The sequence below is a fragment of the Lissotriton helveticus genome, chromosome 7 (genome assembly GCF_964261635.1).
Source record: "Lissotriton helveticus chromosome 7, aLisHel1.1, whole genome shotgun sequence".
In the NCBI taxonomy this organism is placed as follows: domain Eukaryota; kingdom Metazoa; phylum Chordata; class Amphibia; order Caudata; family Salamandridae; genus Lissotriton; species Lissotriton helveticus.
In genome coordinates, this window is record NC_136068.1 from 791,042,042 (window position 1) to 791,060,228 (window position 18,187).

Genomic DNA, 18,187 nt, shown 5'->3' on the forward strand with positions numbered 1-18,187 from the left:
TTGGGTGACATGAGAGATATGTGTGAAGAATTACAGCATTTCTGTGCTTTTGATAGCTGCAAACTCTGGAGTGCATACCTTTTGCTCTGCTGAAGACAAATTGGTGTGTTTCTGAGACTGTTTTGAAACTCAAAGTATTTGCTAAGGTGAGAAAAGATTTCTTTAATTTAGATAGAGAATAGTGTGCTTTAAGGAGAAAATTATGAAGAAAGTTGTGTTTTTCAAATGTTGCTTTGTCTCAAGTGTTTTACAAATAGATTTTGTTTCTTTGAGAAATTGTAATTGGAGAAAATGTGAAGTATTAGTACTGACAGGGTTTTTTTGTGCATAGGAGCTGTGGAGTGTTTTCAAATTATGACTTGAAAATCGTTTTTGAGGAAAAGGAATGGTTATAATATTTATGACAAGGACATAATGGTGTATGCTTCTTTATAAGGCAATTGAGTGTCTCTGATGTTATTTTTCCCATTTTAATGTAAGACCTTTCCCTGTGGAGCAAATTGCTTGTAAATATGCTCCCACCTGTGCATGGCAAATTTAGATTTTGAATGTTTGCGTTACATAGCCATGTTAAAAGTGACACAAACATGCTGCAAAGGCAATCAAAAAACGCTTTTATGTGTCTTAAGGACATTTTAAGTCATTTCCCCATGTGCAGTGTTTTCAAATTATGATTTGAAAATCGTTTTTGGGGAAAAGGAATGGTTTTAATATTTATGACAAGGACATAATGGTGTATGCTTCTTTATAAGGCAATTGAGTGTCTCTGATGTTATTTTTCCCATTTTAATGTAAGACCTTTCCCTGTGGAGCAAATTCCTTGTAAATATGCTCCCACCTGTGCATGGCAAATTTAGATTTTGAATGTTTGTGTTACATAGCCATGTTAAAAGTGACCCAACCATGCTGGAAAGGCAATCAAAAAACGCTTTCATGTGTCTTAAGTACATTTTAAGTCATTTCCCCATGTGCAGTGTTTTCAAATTATGATTTGAAAATCGTTTTTGGGGAAAAGGAATGGTTTTTAAATTTATGACAAGGACATAATGGTGTATGCTTCTTTATAAGGCATTTCAGTGTCTCTGATGTCATTTTTCCCATATTACATTAAAAGACCTTTCCCCGTGGAGCACATTCCTTGTAAATATGGTCCCACCTGTGCATGGTAAATTTAGATTTTGACTGTTTGAGTTACATAGCCATGTTAAAAGTGACCCAAAAAAGTTGCAAAGGCTTTAAAAAAAACACTTTCATGTGTCTTAAGGACATTTTAAGTCATTTCCCCGTGGGCAGTGTTTTCAAATTATGACTTGAAAATCGTTTTTGAGGTAAAGGAATGTTGTTAAAATTTATGTGCGCCATATGCCCCCAAATTTCTTTTTCAGGGGTGCAGCAGGGTGTTCTTGAGACACCCCTGCACCTTTGGAAAAATTCCTAATTTGTGATGAGCTAATTGCTAATCGCAAATTGCACCTTCATTCCTATGGGCCTGCTGGCCCATGGAAATGAATGGGAAATTTGCAATTAGCAATTTGCTCATCGCAAATTCGGAATGGTAAAGAATCGCTATTTATTCCTTAAAATTCGCTATTTAGGAAATGCAAAATAGTATGATGATACATATGGCGGTTCATCTCTAACAAGATAAGAAGCTTAGGGATACATTTATGATGACTGGCGCAATGAAGTGGACATCACTTACTTCATTGGTAGACCTTTACATGTATTATCTCCTCTGTATTCTTCATCAAGCGTAACTTTCATCTGCAATCCTGAGTAGGCCTCACCTTAAACAAACCTCTGGATAGGCCACACCTTATCGTCATCCTGAATTAATCATTTAAAATGCTAGGGACAGATTTATGATAGGTGTATGCCTCTTTTGCGCCACTGTGCGTCACTTTTCTGATGCAGCGGCGGTGCAAAAGATTTGCTATGAGGCGACAAAATTACAAATTGATGCATTTAGGCAGATGTGTCATGGTGTAAAAAAACCGTGCCACATGAAACCGATGCAGCAGTGATGCAAAGGATGCACCATGTTGCAAGACAGGCCTCACTTGGGGCCATATGTATCAAGCTAATTAGCATTCGCAAAGGCCGAAATTCTGCGAATTTCGGCCTTTGCGAATGCTAATTAGACAAATGGTATGTATCAAACAAGTTTGATGCAAAATAAGGAATAGCAAAATTTGCTATTCCTTATTTTGCGATTGCACTGAAGGATTTGCAAATTTTGCGATTCCTTAAATGCAATGTATCAAACAAAAAATATGCAAAAAATGCCATTAAGGATTTGCAAATTACCACCAACTTCTAGTTGGTGGTAATTTGCGAATTCTTTTCAAAAAGCTTTTTTTCCAAAAAACAAAAGGTGCCATATGATGCCCATACATGCCCTTAGGGCATGTATGTGCGCCATATGCCCCCAAATTTCTTTTTCAGGGGTGCAGCAGGGTGTTCTTGAGACACCCCTGCACCTTTGGAAAAATTCCTAATTTGCGATGAGCTAATTGCTAATCGCAAATTGCACCTTCATTCCTATGGGCCTCCTGGCCCATGGAAATGAATGGGTAATTTGCAATTAGCAATTTGCTCATCGCAAATTAGGAATAGTAAAGAATCGCTATTTATTCCTTAAAATTCGCTATTTAGGAAATGCAAAATATTTTGATGATACATATGGCAGTTTATCTCTAACAAGATAAGAAGCTTAGGGATAGATTTATGATGACTGGCGCATCACCAGGGATGTGCCAGTCATCCTGCGCCGCTGTTCCGCCACCCATGGTGTGCTGCATTTACAATGCGGCGCAGCATGGGGCAAAAATGGCACAGATGCGTGACGCATCTGTGCCGTTAAGGTGGCGCATTGCTGGAGTTGTATCGCAAGTGCGATGCAGCTCCAGCAAGGCTCAGGGGTGCCCCATCTCCACAATGTTGCGTCAAGACCTATGCCTGCTTCAAGCAGGCGCAGGGTTTTGACGCAGCTTTCTCCTATCTGATTGTAAATGCGGCACACCATGGGTGGCAGAGCAGCGGTGCACGTTAACTGGTGCATGCCTGGGGATGTGCCAGTTAACATAAATCTGCCCCTTTACATTTAAGTATGTGCAGGGGACACAGAGTCGGTGAGGCTTATCCAAGGTTAAGAAGAGATGAGTCCTGTTCAGTGAAAAATTAGACATAGGCTTCACCTGCTCAGCATGCTGGACATGGCTAAATAATAGCTGCAAAATGTTACTCTTGTTAAACAATTTTACTATTATAATCTCTGAGATTTGTCTCTTACTCTGCAACATCTCATTGTTGTTATCTTTCTTTAAAGATAAAGACAACATCAACATGAGCGACAATCAGCAATCAGTTGATTTCGACCTCATCATTGAACTCGTAATTGAAACATCAGTGGATGTTGATCCCTTGGATGATTTAAATCCTGAGGATGAAGAAGAACGTGATGAGGATGCAGATTTGTCAGAATTATATGACATAGGATGGGAAGCTGACGTGCTTGAGCCTATGGAACTATAAACATTTATTTTAAAAATTTATAATAAATAAAAAGTAAAAATGTAAACCGTTTAATTTAAAAATAAAGACACCTTCAAAAACAGGTTATGTGTAGTGTCTTCAATAAAATATTAAAATATGCTCATAAAATTAGATCAGATTCACATATAAAATAGCACAGGTAAAATGAATATAAATTCCATTTCTTTTCTGCTATTTCTGTATTCTAAATTTGCCAAGCACTAAAAAATCTTCTATGTAAAAATGTCAAGTAGTGTTTTAAGTTTTTGATTACTGTTATTGATTTACTGTTGTGTAATAGTGGTTAATAACATTTTTTTATATATTTTACCACAGATTCAACTGCAGATCATTTCAAGATTTCAGCATGCCAACTAAAGAAAGACTGAGAAAGGCTGCAAAACGTCAAAGACAGCAGGTCAATGAAAAAAAGCAGCAGTCCTCTAACAAAAAGATTTGTCAAGTCACCAAGAAAGCACCGGGTAAGAGTACAAAAACATTCATAAGAAATATCTGTAGTAAAAAAAATATTACTACAGAAAATGTTTCAGTCCAGAAAAAGAGAAGCAATTCAAATGGAAAGGAAAGGCCAATGAAAAATGTTACTGCTAGAGCAAGAGATAACTCTGTGCATGATAGTAGAAGGAAACAACAGTTTAGGGACATTCGTAAACGAATGTTCCGCAACAGGATAATTGGCAATTTGTTAAAAAATATTAAGAAAGGTCAACAGAAAGTGTTTTTTTATAAGAGAAAAAAAAAAGTTGAGAAAGTTATTGATCAGGCATTTGAAATTAAACGTAAGTTATTTATTTTGATAATCAATAGAATTAGGAAGCTAAACAAGGCAATTTATGATTTCAAAAGAAATAGTAGATGGAAGAGAATAGTTAATCGTAGTAATTTTTGTGAAGTTTTTTCTGGAGAATGGATGCATAGTTCAAGCTGTGAGGCATTTTTTAATGAGGAGAGTTATTTCCAGGATAATGATTTGGTGCATGCAGTTGACACCAGTGGTCGAGCTTATGAAGTGAAAGATGGTTGTCCAGTTGAAAAAGAAAAACGTGTGACAACAGAGGCAGAAGAGGTGTTAGGTAATGAGGTTTTAGGAAGACATCCTAAGGGTCCTGTGTACACCTGGAAGTGTAGTAGTATTTGCAGTGTGCGACAGGATTCCATCAATTTGCTTTGTGATTTTGTACGGTCATTTAATAAGAAAAGTTTGAAGCAGAAAATGAAGTTGTTGCAAGAATTAGATCCTTGCAGAGTGAGAGAAGTGACAGGTTTGCATGGTCATCCACTGGGTTGTCTTTCCAGGAGAGTATGCCAGAGTGTTTTTCATCATTTCAGGATGCTAGCAGTGCATCATAATAAAGTGAGGAAATTAGTTAGAATGTTGTATTATGCTAAGAGTCCAGCAATTATGCTTAAACAATTATGCGCTGCTCTTTTGCATGGTTCTGAAATAGATGTGAAGAATATATGTGAAGAAATTGAGTTTTGTTACTTTGGAAGTAAAGAGGAGAATGTTGAAATTGACCAAGAAGAAGCGGGTAATGTGGAAGATAGTGTACAGGTTTCCAGTACAGATAATTTCCAGAGGGAAATTGCGACGTTTCAGGTCAAATCAAGTGAGAGGCCAAATTTCACCTGTGTGTGTTGTCGACGCACTTATTATAAGAATCAGACTAAGTTAGTGGATTTATATGCAAAAAGTGAAAGGGAAAATAATAGTGAATGGAAGGATTTCGCAACATACTTGATGGTAGAAAATTGTTTTGATTTGGAATTGGATCAACGTGTGTGTACTTATTGTTGTAATAAATTAAATCAAAACCAGATGCCTGCTAGAGCAGTTCATAATAATCTGGAATTGGTTGAGATTCCTTCTGAATTGAAGGATTTAAATACTTATGAATCTATTTTGATTCAAAGTATCCATCCCTTTCAGGCTATTGTAAGAATGGAGACAAAGACAGGGAAATTGCCTCCATCAGATTTACAGAGAGGATTAAAGGGAAGAGTTGTTTATTTGCCTCTAGATTTGAAGAAGAACATTAACACAATTGGAGTAGAAAAAGTGGAAGAGGAACCTCTGGTTATCTTAGTTAATGGGGTTCCGACAAAGAATAAGAAAATATGGCAAGATTTAGTGGATGTTAGGAAAGTTAAAAAGGCAACATTGTATTTGAAAAAAAATAATAAATACTATAAGAATGTATATGTTGCAGAAGAGGAAGTAAGTGAGGAAGAGGATAGTGATTTGTGTGCTGGTCAAATTGAGAAAGTAGAACCCTCTACTAGTGAAGAAATATATGAACATTATAGTGTTCATCCTTTGCATTCCAAGGAAGTCATGGGGAATGCTATTGAGTTGTTTCAAATGAAACAAGCCAAAGGGAGTCCCATTAGTGTTTGGGAGGAAAGTTTGGAAGCTCGGTGTTTCCCACAGCTTTTTCCAACAGGTCAGGGAGGAAGATATGATGAGCGACCTCATCAAATTCCTGCTTCTGAATACCGGACTTTGCGATTGTATGCAGGAGATGCTAGGTTTCGACAATGCATTCCTTATTTGTTTCATCTCCTGTTTGAAAGCGATCTGTCTGGACTGTCATATGCAGTGAACCACATCTTGAAAAGTGGTATACACATGCAAAACATCTCGGCAAGTGACTTTATGGATAAAGTCAATGTCCAAGACAGTATTTTGGATTCTCACCTGATTAATCTCATGGCGTGTCAGCGTGGTACTAATGAGTACTGGTACCGTCGTCATGGTGATTTAAAATGTATGCTGAGGAATTTAGGAACTCCCACATGGTTCCTCACTCTGAGCTGTGCCGAGTATGGCTGGGAAGACTTACTTGAATTTCTACGAGAGGCAAATGCTAACGTAGAAAACATCGAATTCAAGACACCCGGAGAACTGTGCTCTTTGGATCCAGTCAATGTATGTAGGTACTTCAATCATAGATTTGAAGCTATGATGTCTTTCATCATGAATAAGAAGAATCCACCTCTTGGAGAGGTGTTGGATTTCTTCTGGAGAAAGGAGTACCAAGCAAGAGGTGCTCCTCATATACATATGTTGCTGTGGATCAAGGATGCACCTAAATTTGGAACGGATCCAGAAGACTCAGTGATGAGTTTCATACAACAGTATTCTACGTGTGCTGTTCCAAACGCAAAGGAGAAGAAAAGCCTAAGAGAAAAAGTTCTACGTTTCCAAAGCCATCGATGTGGAAAGTACTGTCGTCGTAAATTCCGAAACAAAGACAAGTTCTACACCAAATGTCGTTTCGGCTTTCCACGACCGGTGATTTCTAAAGGAAGAGTGAACAGTTTGATGTCTTCACTGCGACATAATGTGATGAAGAAATCACCTAAAAACACATACAATTTGAAGAGGAACGAAGAGTCTAAGTACATCAACGACTACAACCCGGTGATTTTGTCCATGTGGAATGCTAACATGGATATACAGTTTGTGGCTGATAACTGTATGGCTGTGGCTCGGTATGTGACATCTTACATCACCAAAAAAGAGAAGACAGAATTGAAGGATATGTGGGAGGACATTTCCCATGAAAAGAGCCTCAGCAAGAAGTTGTACAGTTTCAGTCTGAAGATGTTGTCGCATCGAGAAATCGGAGCTTACGAATGTTCTGACCGGTTGTCTTCAGCAAGTCTCTATGCCAAGTCCAGGAGTATCGTTTGGGCGAGTCTTGGTCTTGCTGCAACGCGTAATCGAGTTCTCAAACCTGTGCGGGAAATTGAGTATTTGGCGGAAAAGGAGCCAAACAGTACCGACATTTTGAAGACCAACATGTTGGATACATATTATCCAAATCGAAGCAGTCACCTCGAGAATGTTTGTCTGTATGAGGTTCTTCAAAATTACATATTCAAGAGGAACATCAAAGAAGATACTGAGAAAGGAGTGTATGCTGTAATAGGAAGTGAGGGATGTCTGGTCAAGCAAAGAAAATGCCACTTGATAAACCATCGAAAATTGAGTGGCGAATCTTCTGAAAAAAAGGAGTTTTTCTATTTAGCACTTTTGCAACTTTTCAAGCCTTGGCGTGCAGAAGAGGAACTGCTTGGAGATTTCCTCTGTTACGAAGACTCTTTCAATGCCGCCAAGGAGACCATAGAATGTCCTGCTTTTCCCAAATATGTAGAAATGTTGAATGTGGAAATCGAGCAGGAAGCAACGATTGCAGCCGAGATTGCCAGAGACAGTTCTCAGGACAGTCAGAGTTCTGCTTCATTGAGTCAGGATCCACTAGGAGGACCTGTTATCGAAAATGAAGCTGCCACTGCTATGAATGAAGTGGAAAGAGCCATGGCACATGCTCAGGAGGATGCGGTTAACTTAGAAGAGTTGGAAAGACAACTCAACGTTGAGCAGAGGAAAATATATGACGAAGTTACCATGCAAATTGATCATGGATTAAGTCATGACAAGAAAGAGTGCTCATGTACGTCGTTGAAGCCTGTCCGACTGTACGTGAGTGGAGAAGCGGGAACTGGAAAAAGTTTCCTTATTAAAGCAATTTCATGTTATTTGCAGGAAAGGACAGAGTCATCGCTGTCTTGTGTTGTCACCGCTCCAACTGGACTGGCAGCACATAACATTAAAGGGATTACTTTACATCGTTTACTGATGCTGCCAGTGGAGCATGACAACAAATTACAATATCACAAGCTATCTGGAGATGCTTGTTGTGAAGTTTCAAGAGTCTTGAGGAAAATGAAACTTCTTATCATTGACGAAGTAAGCATGGTTTCCAATGTCATGCTTGCTTTTGTGCATTTGAGAATGCAAGAAGTTCTCAAAACAGAGTATGATGTCTTATTTGGTGGCAAACACATCATTGTTTTCGGAGATCTTCTGCAGCTGACACCAGTGAAAGGGCAACCTGTGTTCAAAATGCTCACGCATGAAGATACCAGGAAGTGCCTAGGGAGCATTGGCAACGTCAATATTTGGTTAAACTTCAATTATGCTGAACTGCATGAAAATATGCGTCAGGCGAAGGATGAAGTTTACAAGACTATTCTACAAGATGTTAGAATTGGAAAAGTGACCGAGCATGGGAAAGAAGCTTTACATGCACGATTACTGTCAAATTTATATCCAGAACAAGATGTTGTGCCTGAGAATATTTTTCAGAAAATTCCTTAGAACAAATCTGGAATATGTTTGATGCCAACTCTTGCAGAATGTGCCAAATTCAACAACAAAATGTTGCATTTAGAAAAGCAAGAGATTGTGAAACTGGAAGCTATTGACAGAGTAGAGCATATGGGATCAACAATTATTTTGTCTGAGAATTTGAAAACAAAATTGGATTCATTAGAGAAGAGTATATCTAAAACTGCAGGTTTTGAAAAGACTCTGAATGTGTGCTTGAACTGCCGTATAATTTTAAGAAGGAATTTACATGTTGAAAGAGGTCTGGTAAATGGATCAATGGGTAATGTTGTTGATTTTGTGAAATAGAGATGGAATTGAATTTTTAAAAATTAAATTTGATGACATTGAGGAAGTACAGCTAATTGGTCGTTGTTCTGCTAGATTTTTGCTTGTAAAAGACTTATATGCTCGCCGTAAGCAGTTTCCTGTTTGCTTGGCATATGCGGTGACAATCCATAAATCGCAAGGTTTAAGTGTAGACAGTGCATTGGTGAATATTGGCAGTTCTGTGTTCAAGGAGGGTATGGCATATGTGGCATTGTCACGAGTTAGAACTTTATCGGGATTGTACTTGATTGAGTGTGATGTCACAAACATTTGTGCGGATCTAGATTGTGTTAAGGAATACAATAGGTTAAGAAGAGAGTATGCGCCACATTTGCCTCAGTATCCTTTGTTTGAGAAACGTGTGGTAGGCCTGAAACGAAGAAATGTGACCAATACTGGGGAGGTTGTAGCAAAAAGACGAAAAGTCGATGAACCTGAAATTATAAGCAGAAACAAAAAGGATTCTGTTGAAGATGTTGTTGGTTTTCAATTTGAAAACAGTTCTGGTGTCAACTGCTATGCTAATGTAGTGGTTAATATTTTGTTTTCTCTAGAAAATGTAAAAGAAGAGATTATAGTCAATTCTGATCAAAGATTTTGCAGTTTGTTAAATTCTGTGTTAGAGAAATGTAGCACTGATAGAACAAACATAGAAAGTGTGTCTGAAATTCGAAATCTGTTAGACAGATGTTCAGGCCAAACACAATTCTCTCAAAATATTCAGCAAGATTGTCAGGAGTTTTTAATGTATATGCTTGATGTATTGCATGCTGAAGGTGTAGATGTAGATCACCTGTTTGGGCTTTCTTATCAATGGTAGCATGACTGCGAGAACTGTAGGGTATCAAGTACTACTAGTGTAGACTAAGAAAGATTTATATATTTAACTTTGCCAGACAGTAAATCAGTCTCTTTTAATAAGCTAGTAAAAGCAGCTGATCACAACATGGAGTTTAGCCAATGTAAATCTGAAATGATGTCCACATTATTTATACGAACATATGGCCAGTATATCATTTTAATGTTCCAACGATGTAGGCCTGATGGAACAAAATTGACAACTTTAATTAAAAATGTTGTGGCTTCACAGTTGTCAATATCAGGAAGGACTTTTGTAACTGCAGCAATTATATATCATGACGGTCCTTCAATAACATCAGGACATTACACAGCTTATTTAAAGTCTAGAAATGGCTGGTCATTCTGCAATGATTCTGTTTTAATTTTCAAAAAAAAATTGCCATATGACCTTAAAAACTCTTACCTGGTGTTTTTAAAACCAAAATTTTAGGGAAACAATCTCGGGATGTGCTCTGAGGAATTTCAAGAAGTTCTAATGGCTCCTACACAATTTGGCCTTGAGGATAAGTGTAGTACAGAGACATAACTTCTTACCATAACAGTTGACATCATCGAAAAATAACTGCACTTTGAATGAGTTCAGAAAAACTGATTCTTTTTATAAGCTAATTGAAGCAGCCAATCAAAACATGGAGTAGAGGGAATGTAAGTCTGCAATGCTGTCTACTGTTTTATATTGCTTTGTGATTAAAAGTGATGTAGAGAATTAAATAATTGTAGTAGTCATAGAGGTAGTGTAAATCTGCTTCATAGTAAGCAGTATCAGTGTCATAGGAAATGTAGAACATGACTGAGGAAGAAGGGGTAGATATTACTAGTCCAGGATTGTGAAAATGATCTTCAACATTTTAATTCTGAAAGTTGCGGAAATGCCAAATGACGGGATTGGCTTACAAGAAATCCAAGAGTTATAAATGGCTCTGACAAGATTTGGCCTTGTGGAAACTTGTGGTAGAGAGCAAGAAGTCATTTATTGTATGTAACATGTTTTTCAAAACGATGGAGGTTTTCTTACAGAAAGTGGCGGGCTGAAAGTAATAACAGCACAACAGAGTGTAAGCTGTTCATAGGACATCCTTCGACGTCATGGAAAGTAAGTTAACTTTAAGGAGTTCTGAATTCTGATTTGTTATGTTGTATGGGTTTTTTAAACACAATCATTTTGATTGTGTTTTTTTTTCCCCGCTGTTATATGATGAATACCTTCAAGTCACTGTTTTTAGTGAAATTTGATACATTCTGAGAACAGCAAAAATAAACCATTTAACATGTATAATTAATTCTGTACTGTTTCCATTTATGATGTACATTTAGAACTGTGTAGGAGGCATGGAGAAGGAGAGGCTTCTGTAAGTGTCAAAGTTCTTGCATACAGTGCTCATATTCTACGTAGTCTTTCATATGATAGACTACATTTCCACAATGAGATACCTAAGCAAAGGAAACACAGGTCATATGATTGTGGAATGAGCAAAAAAATGTGCATGTTTTTCAATTATATTACCTGTGTTTCCTAACATTACACACCACATTGTGTAGATGAGGTTTAGGCCTGTTCCTGGAGACAGAGGAGGTCTGACATTTGTTCAAGAGTGCAGTGGACATTACTCACTTCGTTGGTAGGCCTCCACATGTATTATCTTCTCTGTATTCTTCAACAAACCTAAATTCCATCTGCAACCCTGAGTAGGACTTACCTGAAACAAATCTGTGGATAGGTTACACCTTATTGGCATATTGAAACAATCATTTAAAATGTTAGGGTCAGATTTATGGTGGCCGTGCGCCTCTTTTGCTCCATTGTGGGTCACTTTTGTGTGAAAGATGCACCATGTTGCAAGATAGGTTTCAGTTCATCTCCAGCAAGATACCATCAGTTTAAAATGTATATAATTAGCATTGTGTAGGGGGCATGCAGAAGCAAAAGCTTTTATAAGTGTCAAAGTTGTTGCATGCAGTGCTGCACTTCTAGGTACTGTTTAATATGCTGGACTACATCTGCACTATGAGATACCTAAGCAAAGGCAACACAGGTGATGTGATTGTGAAATGAGGAAAAGAAACTCCACATTTTTCAATTACATCACCTGTGTTTCCTAAGTTTATGAATGACATTGTGCAGATGAAGTTTAGGTCTGTCCACGGACACAGAAGAGGTCTGGCCTTTGTTCAAGAGTGAAGTGGACATGACTTACTTCATTGGTAGGCCTTCACATGTATTATGTCCTCTGTTCTCTTCAACAACTCGAAATTTCATTTGGAACCCTGAGTAGGTCTCACCTCAAACAAACCTCTGGATAGAAAACATCTTATTGGCATCCTGAAGCAATCATTTAAAATGTTAGTGTCTTGCGACACTTTTGTGAGACAACAGCAGTGCAAAAGATGCACCATGTTTTAAGATAGGCCTCACTTCATCTGCATCAAGATACTGTTAGTTTAAAATGTATATCTTTAGGACTGTGTAGGGGGCATGGAGAAGCAGAAGCTTCTGTCAGTGTCAAAGTTGTTGAAAAACTGTTTGTCCTTCAATCTTTTCCCTTGTCTTTTCTAATTTTTAAATACATGTTTTAATATTTTTCAAATGTTTGTTCTCTCTTTCACAGATTGAAAGTATAAAAACAAAAAGTGAGTAATTTAACGACAATTATAAGATAAATGTTTTGTAGTCTTTTCGTTACATTTCTATCACATTCACCTACTAGTAGTTCGACAGCTTCATTTCTTTAACCCTCAATTTCCTGCCTTTGCTACTTTCCTCATTCCTTTCCCTATTACCTTCTTACTCAACTCCTTCCACTCTTTTTCTCAGTCCCTCTCTTCTCATAGTTCCTCACTCTTGTTCACTCACTCCGTCTCTATTACTCTTAGTGTCTTTGACTGATCACTCTTTCACTACTTGTTCATAATGCTTTCTCTGTGTAGTTGAAGCACACTAAGGGGCATATTATGAACACAGCCAATAAAATTATTGCTGTTTTTATTGGCAGAAAACTGGTGCAAAAGTGGTTTTAGCAGCAGTTTTCTGCCGCAAAAGCGGCTTTGGTGACATATTTCTGCCGATAAAAGCTGCAAAACTTTTATTGCCTATGTTGATGATATGGCTCTATGTTATTTACATTTCTTTGCTGTTTCAATTAATCTTTTTCTGTTATTTTTTGTTTTCTGTTTTCTATTTTTTCTCTCTGTTATTCCCCATGTTTTAATCTTATTTTGAACATTCACTCACATTCTCCAAGAAACTCTTCTTTGTTATTGTTCTACTCTCTTTTTTTTCTTTCACTTCCTTATCTATTTTGTTTTTCACAATTATACCCTCTTCCGTCTTTTCTTCGGTAAATAGATCTATTAAACAGTATCTCTGGTTTACTCCCTATAGCTGTCTTTCTTTTAACATCACTCTCTGTTTACTTTCCTTATACTTACTCTTCTTTTTTTTTTTTTTTAATTTTTGGGTTCGCTCCCGGTTCGCGAACCGGGAAGCGAACGGGGAAGCGAACCAAAAGAAATAGAGCTTGCCAGAGTGCTAAACATTCTAGCAATTTTTTTTGAAAGGGAAGGTAGCTCTGAAAAGAACTTTTTTTAATGTTTTTGTTGTTTTATATTTTTTTTTTATTTTTCTGAACATTTTTTGTTTTTTTTGTATTTTTTGAACAATTTTATATTTTTTTTGGTTTTTTGGGGGGGAAACAACAAAAAACAGGCATTGAAAAGGGCTCAACAGGAGCAAAAAAAAAATTACTGTCTGGGGCGGTTAGGGCAATTATGATTTTCATAAGCTACGTTGATTAACGTTATGCTCATGTTTCCACAGGAAAGCAATGCACCGCAATGCAAACAGGTGAACTTGATGTGTGCAAAGTTCTCTTGAATGTTTGGCACGGTTTCCCGTGCCTCTGCTCCTGACAACGATATTTGAGAAGTTGACCTGGCCACAGGAGTTGTTGTTGGGTTCTCCTGCAGGTCACATATCTCTGCCCGGCTGTAATTCAATGGATGCCACCTGTTCATGTGCCGATGCATGGTATAGTTCCCATAGCTATACTTTTTATCAGTCCCTCTTGATAACTTGTCTTTGCAAATGAGGCAGGTGACATACCTCGCATTTACTTTCTTCTGCCCTGGAGGGAGTGAAAAAAACTGCCAAATGAAACTGGCTTTCCTATGGGAAACCCGGGGCACCTCTTCCAAGAACTGTGGTCCTTCTGTCTCCTCTTCCTCTAGTTCTTCCTCTTCCTCCTCTGTGTTGGTGATGACCTGGGGAGGTGGTCCTCTCTTCCCATGAGGAGGTGGAGGTGGTGGTGGGGGTGCACCAGCTGAAGCAACTACTGAAGCCATTGCTCAAGTATGAAATAAGGTCTTCCTCTCACAAAGATGAAAGTCAGAGTGAGGAAAGAAGGAGGGGGTTTCATCATTTGGGAAAAACAATAATTCTAAACCAATGAAAAGTGTTATTTTTAGGTCACCTGACCTAACCTTACATCATTATGAAACCAAAAGTGAAATGAACCAATGAAAAGTTTTATTAACAAGTCACATGACCTCTTACGCTTATGTTACGCGCTGCGGAACGCGCCCCGGATCGCTTCCGGGTCGCTGCGCTTCGCGCCTCGGTTCGCGCTCCGGAGCACTTCCGGGTGCGCTAACGCGGCGCGTCATAAGACGCATTACGCGGCAATGCGATACGTCGCGCTTTCGCGACGCGCCCCGGATCGCTTCCGGGGAGCTGCGCTTCGCGTCTCAGTTCGCGTACCGGAGCACTTCCGGGTACGCTAACGCGGCGCGTCATAAGACGCATTACGCGACAACGTGATATGTCGCGCTTCCGCAACGCGTCACGATGTTCATTTCTAACGCGGCAGTTCCGCAAACGGAACGTTTACCGGTTCGCGGACTGGGTCGCGGCATCAAGGTGAGCTAACGGGAAGCTTCCCGGTTCGCGAACCAGGAGCGAACAAAAAAAAATATTAAAAAAAAAAATTATTAATAAACATATAAAATATATTTTTGGATTTAAAGAAGAATACATTTTACAGCTACAGATGTTAGCTTTTAAAAAACCAATGAAATTCACTGAAAAAACCATAGGTTATAGACCATATATAGTTAGGAATTTGCATTTACAAAACCTTGAAAATTCAATGAAAAAACCATAGGTTATAGACCATATATAGTTAGGAATTAGCATTTAAAAAACCTTATTTTACTCACACAAAACCATTGAAATTCCATATATAGTTAGTTGTACTAACTATATATCGCGCACCCGCAATCCACTGCTGATCATGTCACATATTACATCATTCATGACATGGTCAGTGACATCACTGATGACATCACTGATGACATCTCAAATGACATCACTGATGACATCACTGATGACATCTCAAATGACATCACTGATGACATCACTGATGACATCTCAAATGACATCACTGATAACATCTCAAATGACATCACTGATGACATCTCATTTGACATTACTGATCACATCACTGATGACATCATTCATGTGATAATACAATTAACCTCTTCAGACTCTAATATAACCTTAAATACACTCAGTGTAAACAGACACTCACAGACTGTCACTCATCCATGGAGTTACTCACACACCTAGTCAGTCATGCAAAAATCAATCATACCTCCATTTTCTCAACTATACAGTTATACACACCTTACTTATTCAAACATATACTAAAACATATTTACTCTCTTATACAATCCCTGATACAAGTTCACAATGATCCATACAGCCACTCACACATTCACTGGCTCTTATGTACAGTTATTTATATATGTCAACTCTCACATGTACTGTGTTTTACATATGTACTTACTTTGACATGTAACACTGAGATATCCATTCACTCACCAATACACTCATGCACACAGTCAACCGCCCATACAGCTGTTTCCACATGCACTTTTGAACCCATACATCTAGTGAATCAACTGCTCACACATCTATGCACAGAGTCATACACCTCCCAGCCACCCACACACACACTCAGTCGCCCATACAAATACTTGGGCAACCAATCAATAACCCATATAGTTACTCATATAGCTACTGATCAACACATGCAGCAGTTTACAGAACAACAGACATAATGATGCACAAATTAAGACAGTTTAGTCACTAACCCATGCACTCAGTGAGACACATTTAATCACTCACTCATACAGTCAGTCATGCACCTTCTAAATCCTTCATCCAGACACTTATACATCCACTCATTCTTCAATATGTAAGACATATTTTAACTTTACAGAAAAATACAGTCACTGGATGTAGTCATCAGTGATGTCATCAGTGATGTCATTTGAGATGTCATCAGTGATGTCATCAGTGATGTCATTTGAGATGTCATCAGTGATGTCATCAGTGATGTCACTGACCATGTCATGAATGATGTAATATGTGACATGATCAGCAGTGGATTGCGGGTGCGCGATATATAGTTAGTACAACTAACTATATATGGAATTTCAATGGTTTTGTGTGAGTAAAATAAGGTTTTTTAAATGCTAATTCCTAACTATATATGGTCTATAACCTATGGTTTTTTCATTGAATTTTCAAGGTTTTGTAAATGCAAATTCCTAACTATATATGGTCTATAACCTATGGTTTTTTCAGTGAATATATATATATATATATCCTCCAAAGTGATGCACACGACTCCGGGCGCTCTGTTGTGGGTGCTCTGCATGGGGGCCGGATCCTGGCCCGACATTCAGTTTTGACACAAAGAATGCGGCACAACAAAGTTCCAGGTTGCTTTTGTGAAGGTATATTGCTCCAGCTCAGACCAACGCGTTTCAGCCTAGGGACAGGCTTTGTTCACGGTAAGTGAGCACTCAACTATGTTTACTATTTATCCCACTTTGCTGTTAAGGTACATTATGGGATTTGTGGTTCGTTTGATAAAAGGAATTATTTTTACATGATTTCGACATTAGCAATTTAAGCACTTAATTATCAACATTAGGTACTTCGACATTGTGTTAGTCATACATATTCTATCGTGATATTTTGTAATACATTATAAGTCACATTTAAGAATAAATTGTTGCACTTTTGGTATAGTACCATGGTCAACAGAATTTCATTCACTGATTTAAACACTTTACTCGGTATAGTACCCGATTTAAATAATTCATGCTTTCTCAGTCCGCCATCGCAATTCATTAATTTAGTCATTGATGTTTATTCTAAATGTACGGAAAGTTCCTCATCAAAGTTCATCCCTCTGGGCATTTTTGTTTTAAGTCTGATAATGAACTTTGATTCAGTCTGTCGTAATTTACGTTTTCTGTTGCCTCCACGTTCATCCACATTAATCATATGTATCCCATAATAGGACATGGCTCTCCAGTCACTTTTCTGACAGTTTGCCATATGTTTGGCAGTGGCATAAGACATGTCTTTGTTTTTGACTGCTCTTATGTGCTCTAGAATGCATTTTTTAGAGCACAAGTGGTACTTCCTATATATTTGGATCCACATTTGCATTGTATAATGTAGATTACGTGGGTGGATGAACAGTTTATTTTCTCTGTGATTGGGAAACTTCTTCCATCAGCTTCTTCAAAAGTCGTTTTGTTGAGGCCAATTTTGCATGCTTTGCAAACATTGCATCTTTTGAATCCTTTTCTTTGGTCTGTTAGCCAGTCACTTTGTTTATTGATTTTTTTCTCTTTGAAATGGCTTTGTACTAGTTTGTCTTTCAGCGAGGAAGTTTCTTTGTATGTGATCGTTGGTTCATTTCCTACTATTTTTCCAATATCAGGGTCCCCTGATAACAGGTGCCAGTATTTCTTTATTTTGCTTTTTATCATTCCACTTTCTTTGTTATACGTTGTTACAAAGCGTGGCGGTCCTGTAGGATCATTGGTTTTCAATTTTGCAATGAGTATTGTCGTTCTGTCTTGTTTAGCGGCTTTCTTTTTGCACTTTTCTAAAGTTTGTTGTCTGTATCCCCGTGATCTCAGTCTTTCAGCAGTTTCTTCAATTTTGATTTCTGCATCTTCCTTTTTCGAGCAATTTCTTTTCATGCGACACAATGTCGAAGTACCTAATGTTGATAATTAAGTGCTTAAATTGCTAATGTCGAAATCATGTAAAAATAATTCCTTTTATCAAACGAACCACAAATCCCATAATGTACCTTAACAGCAAAGTGGGATAAATAGTAAACATAGTTGAGTGCTCACTTACCGTGAACAAAGCCTGTCCCTAGGCTGAAACGCGTTGGTCTG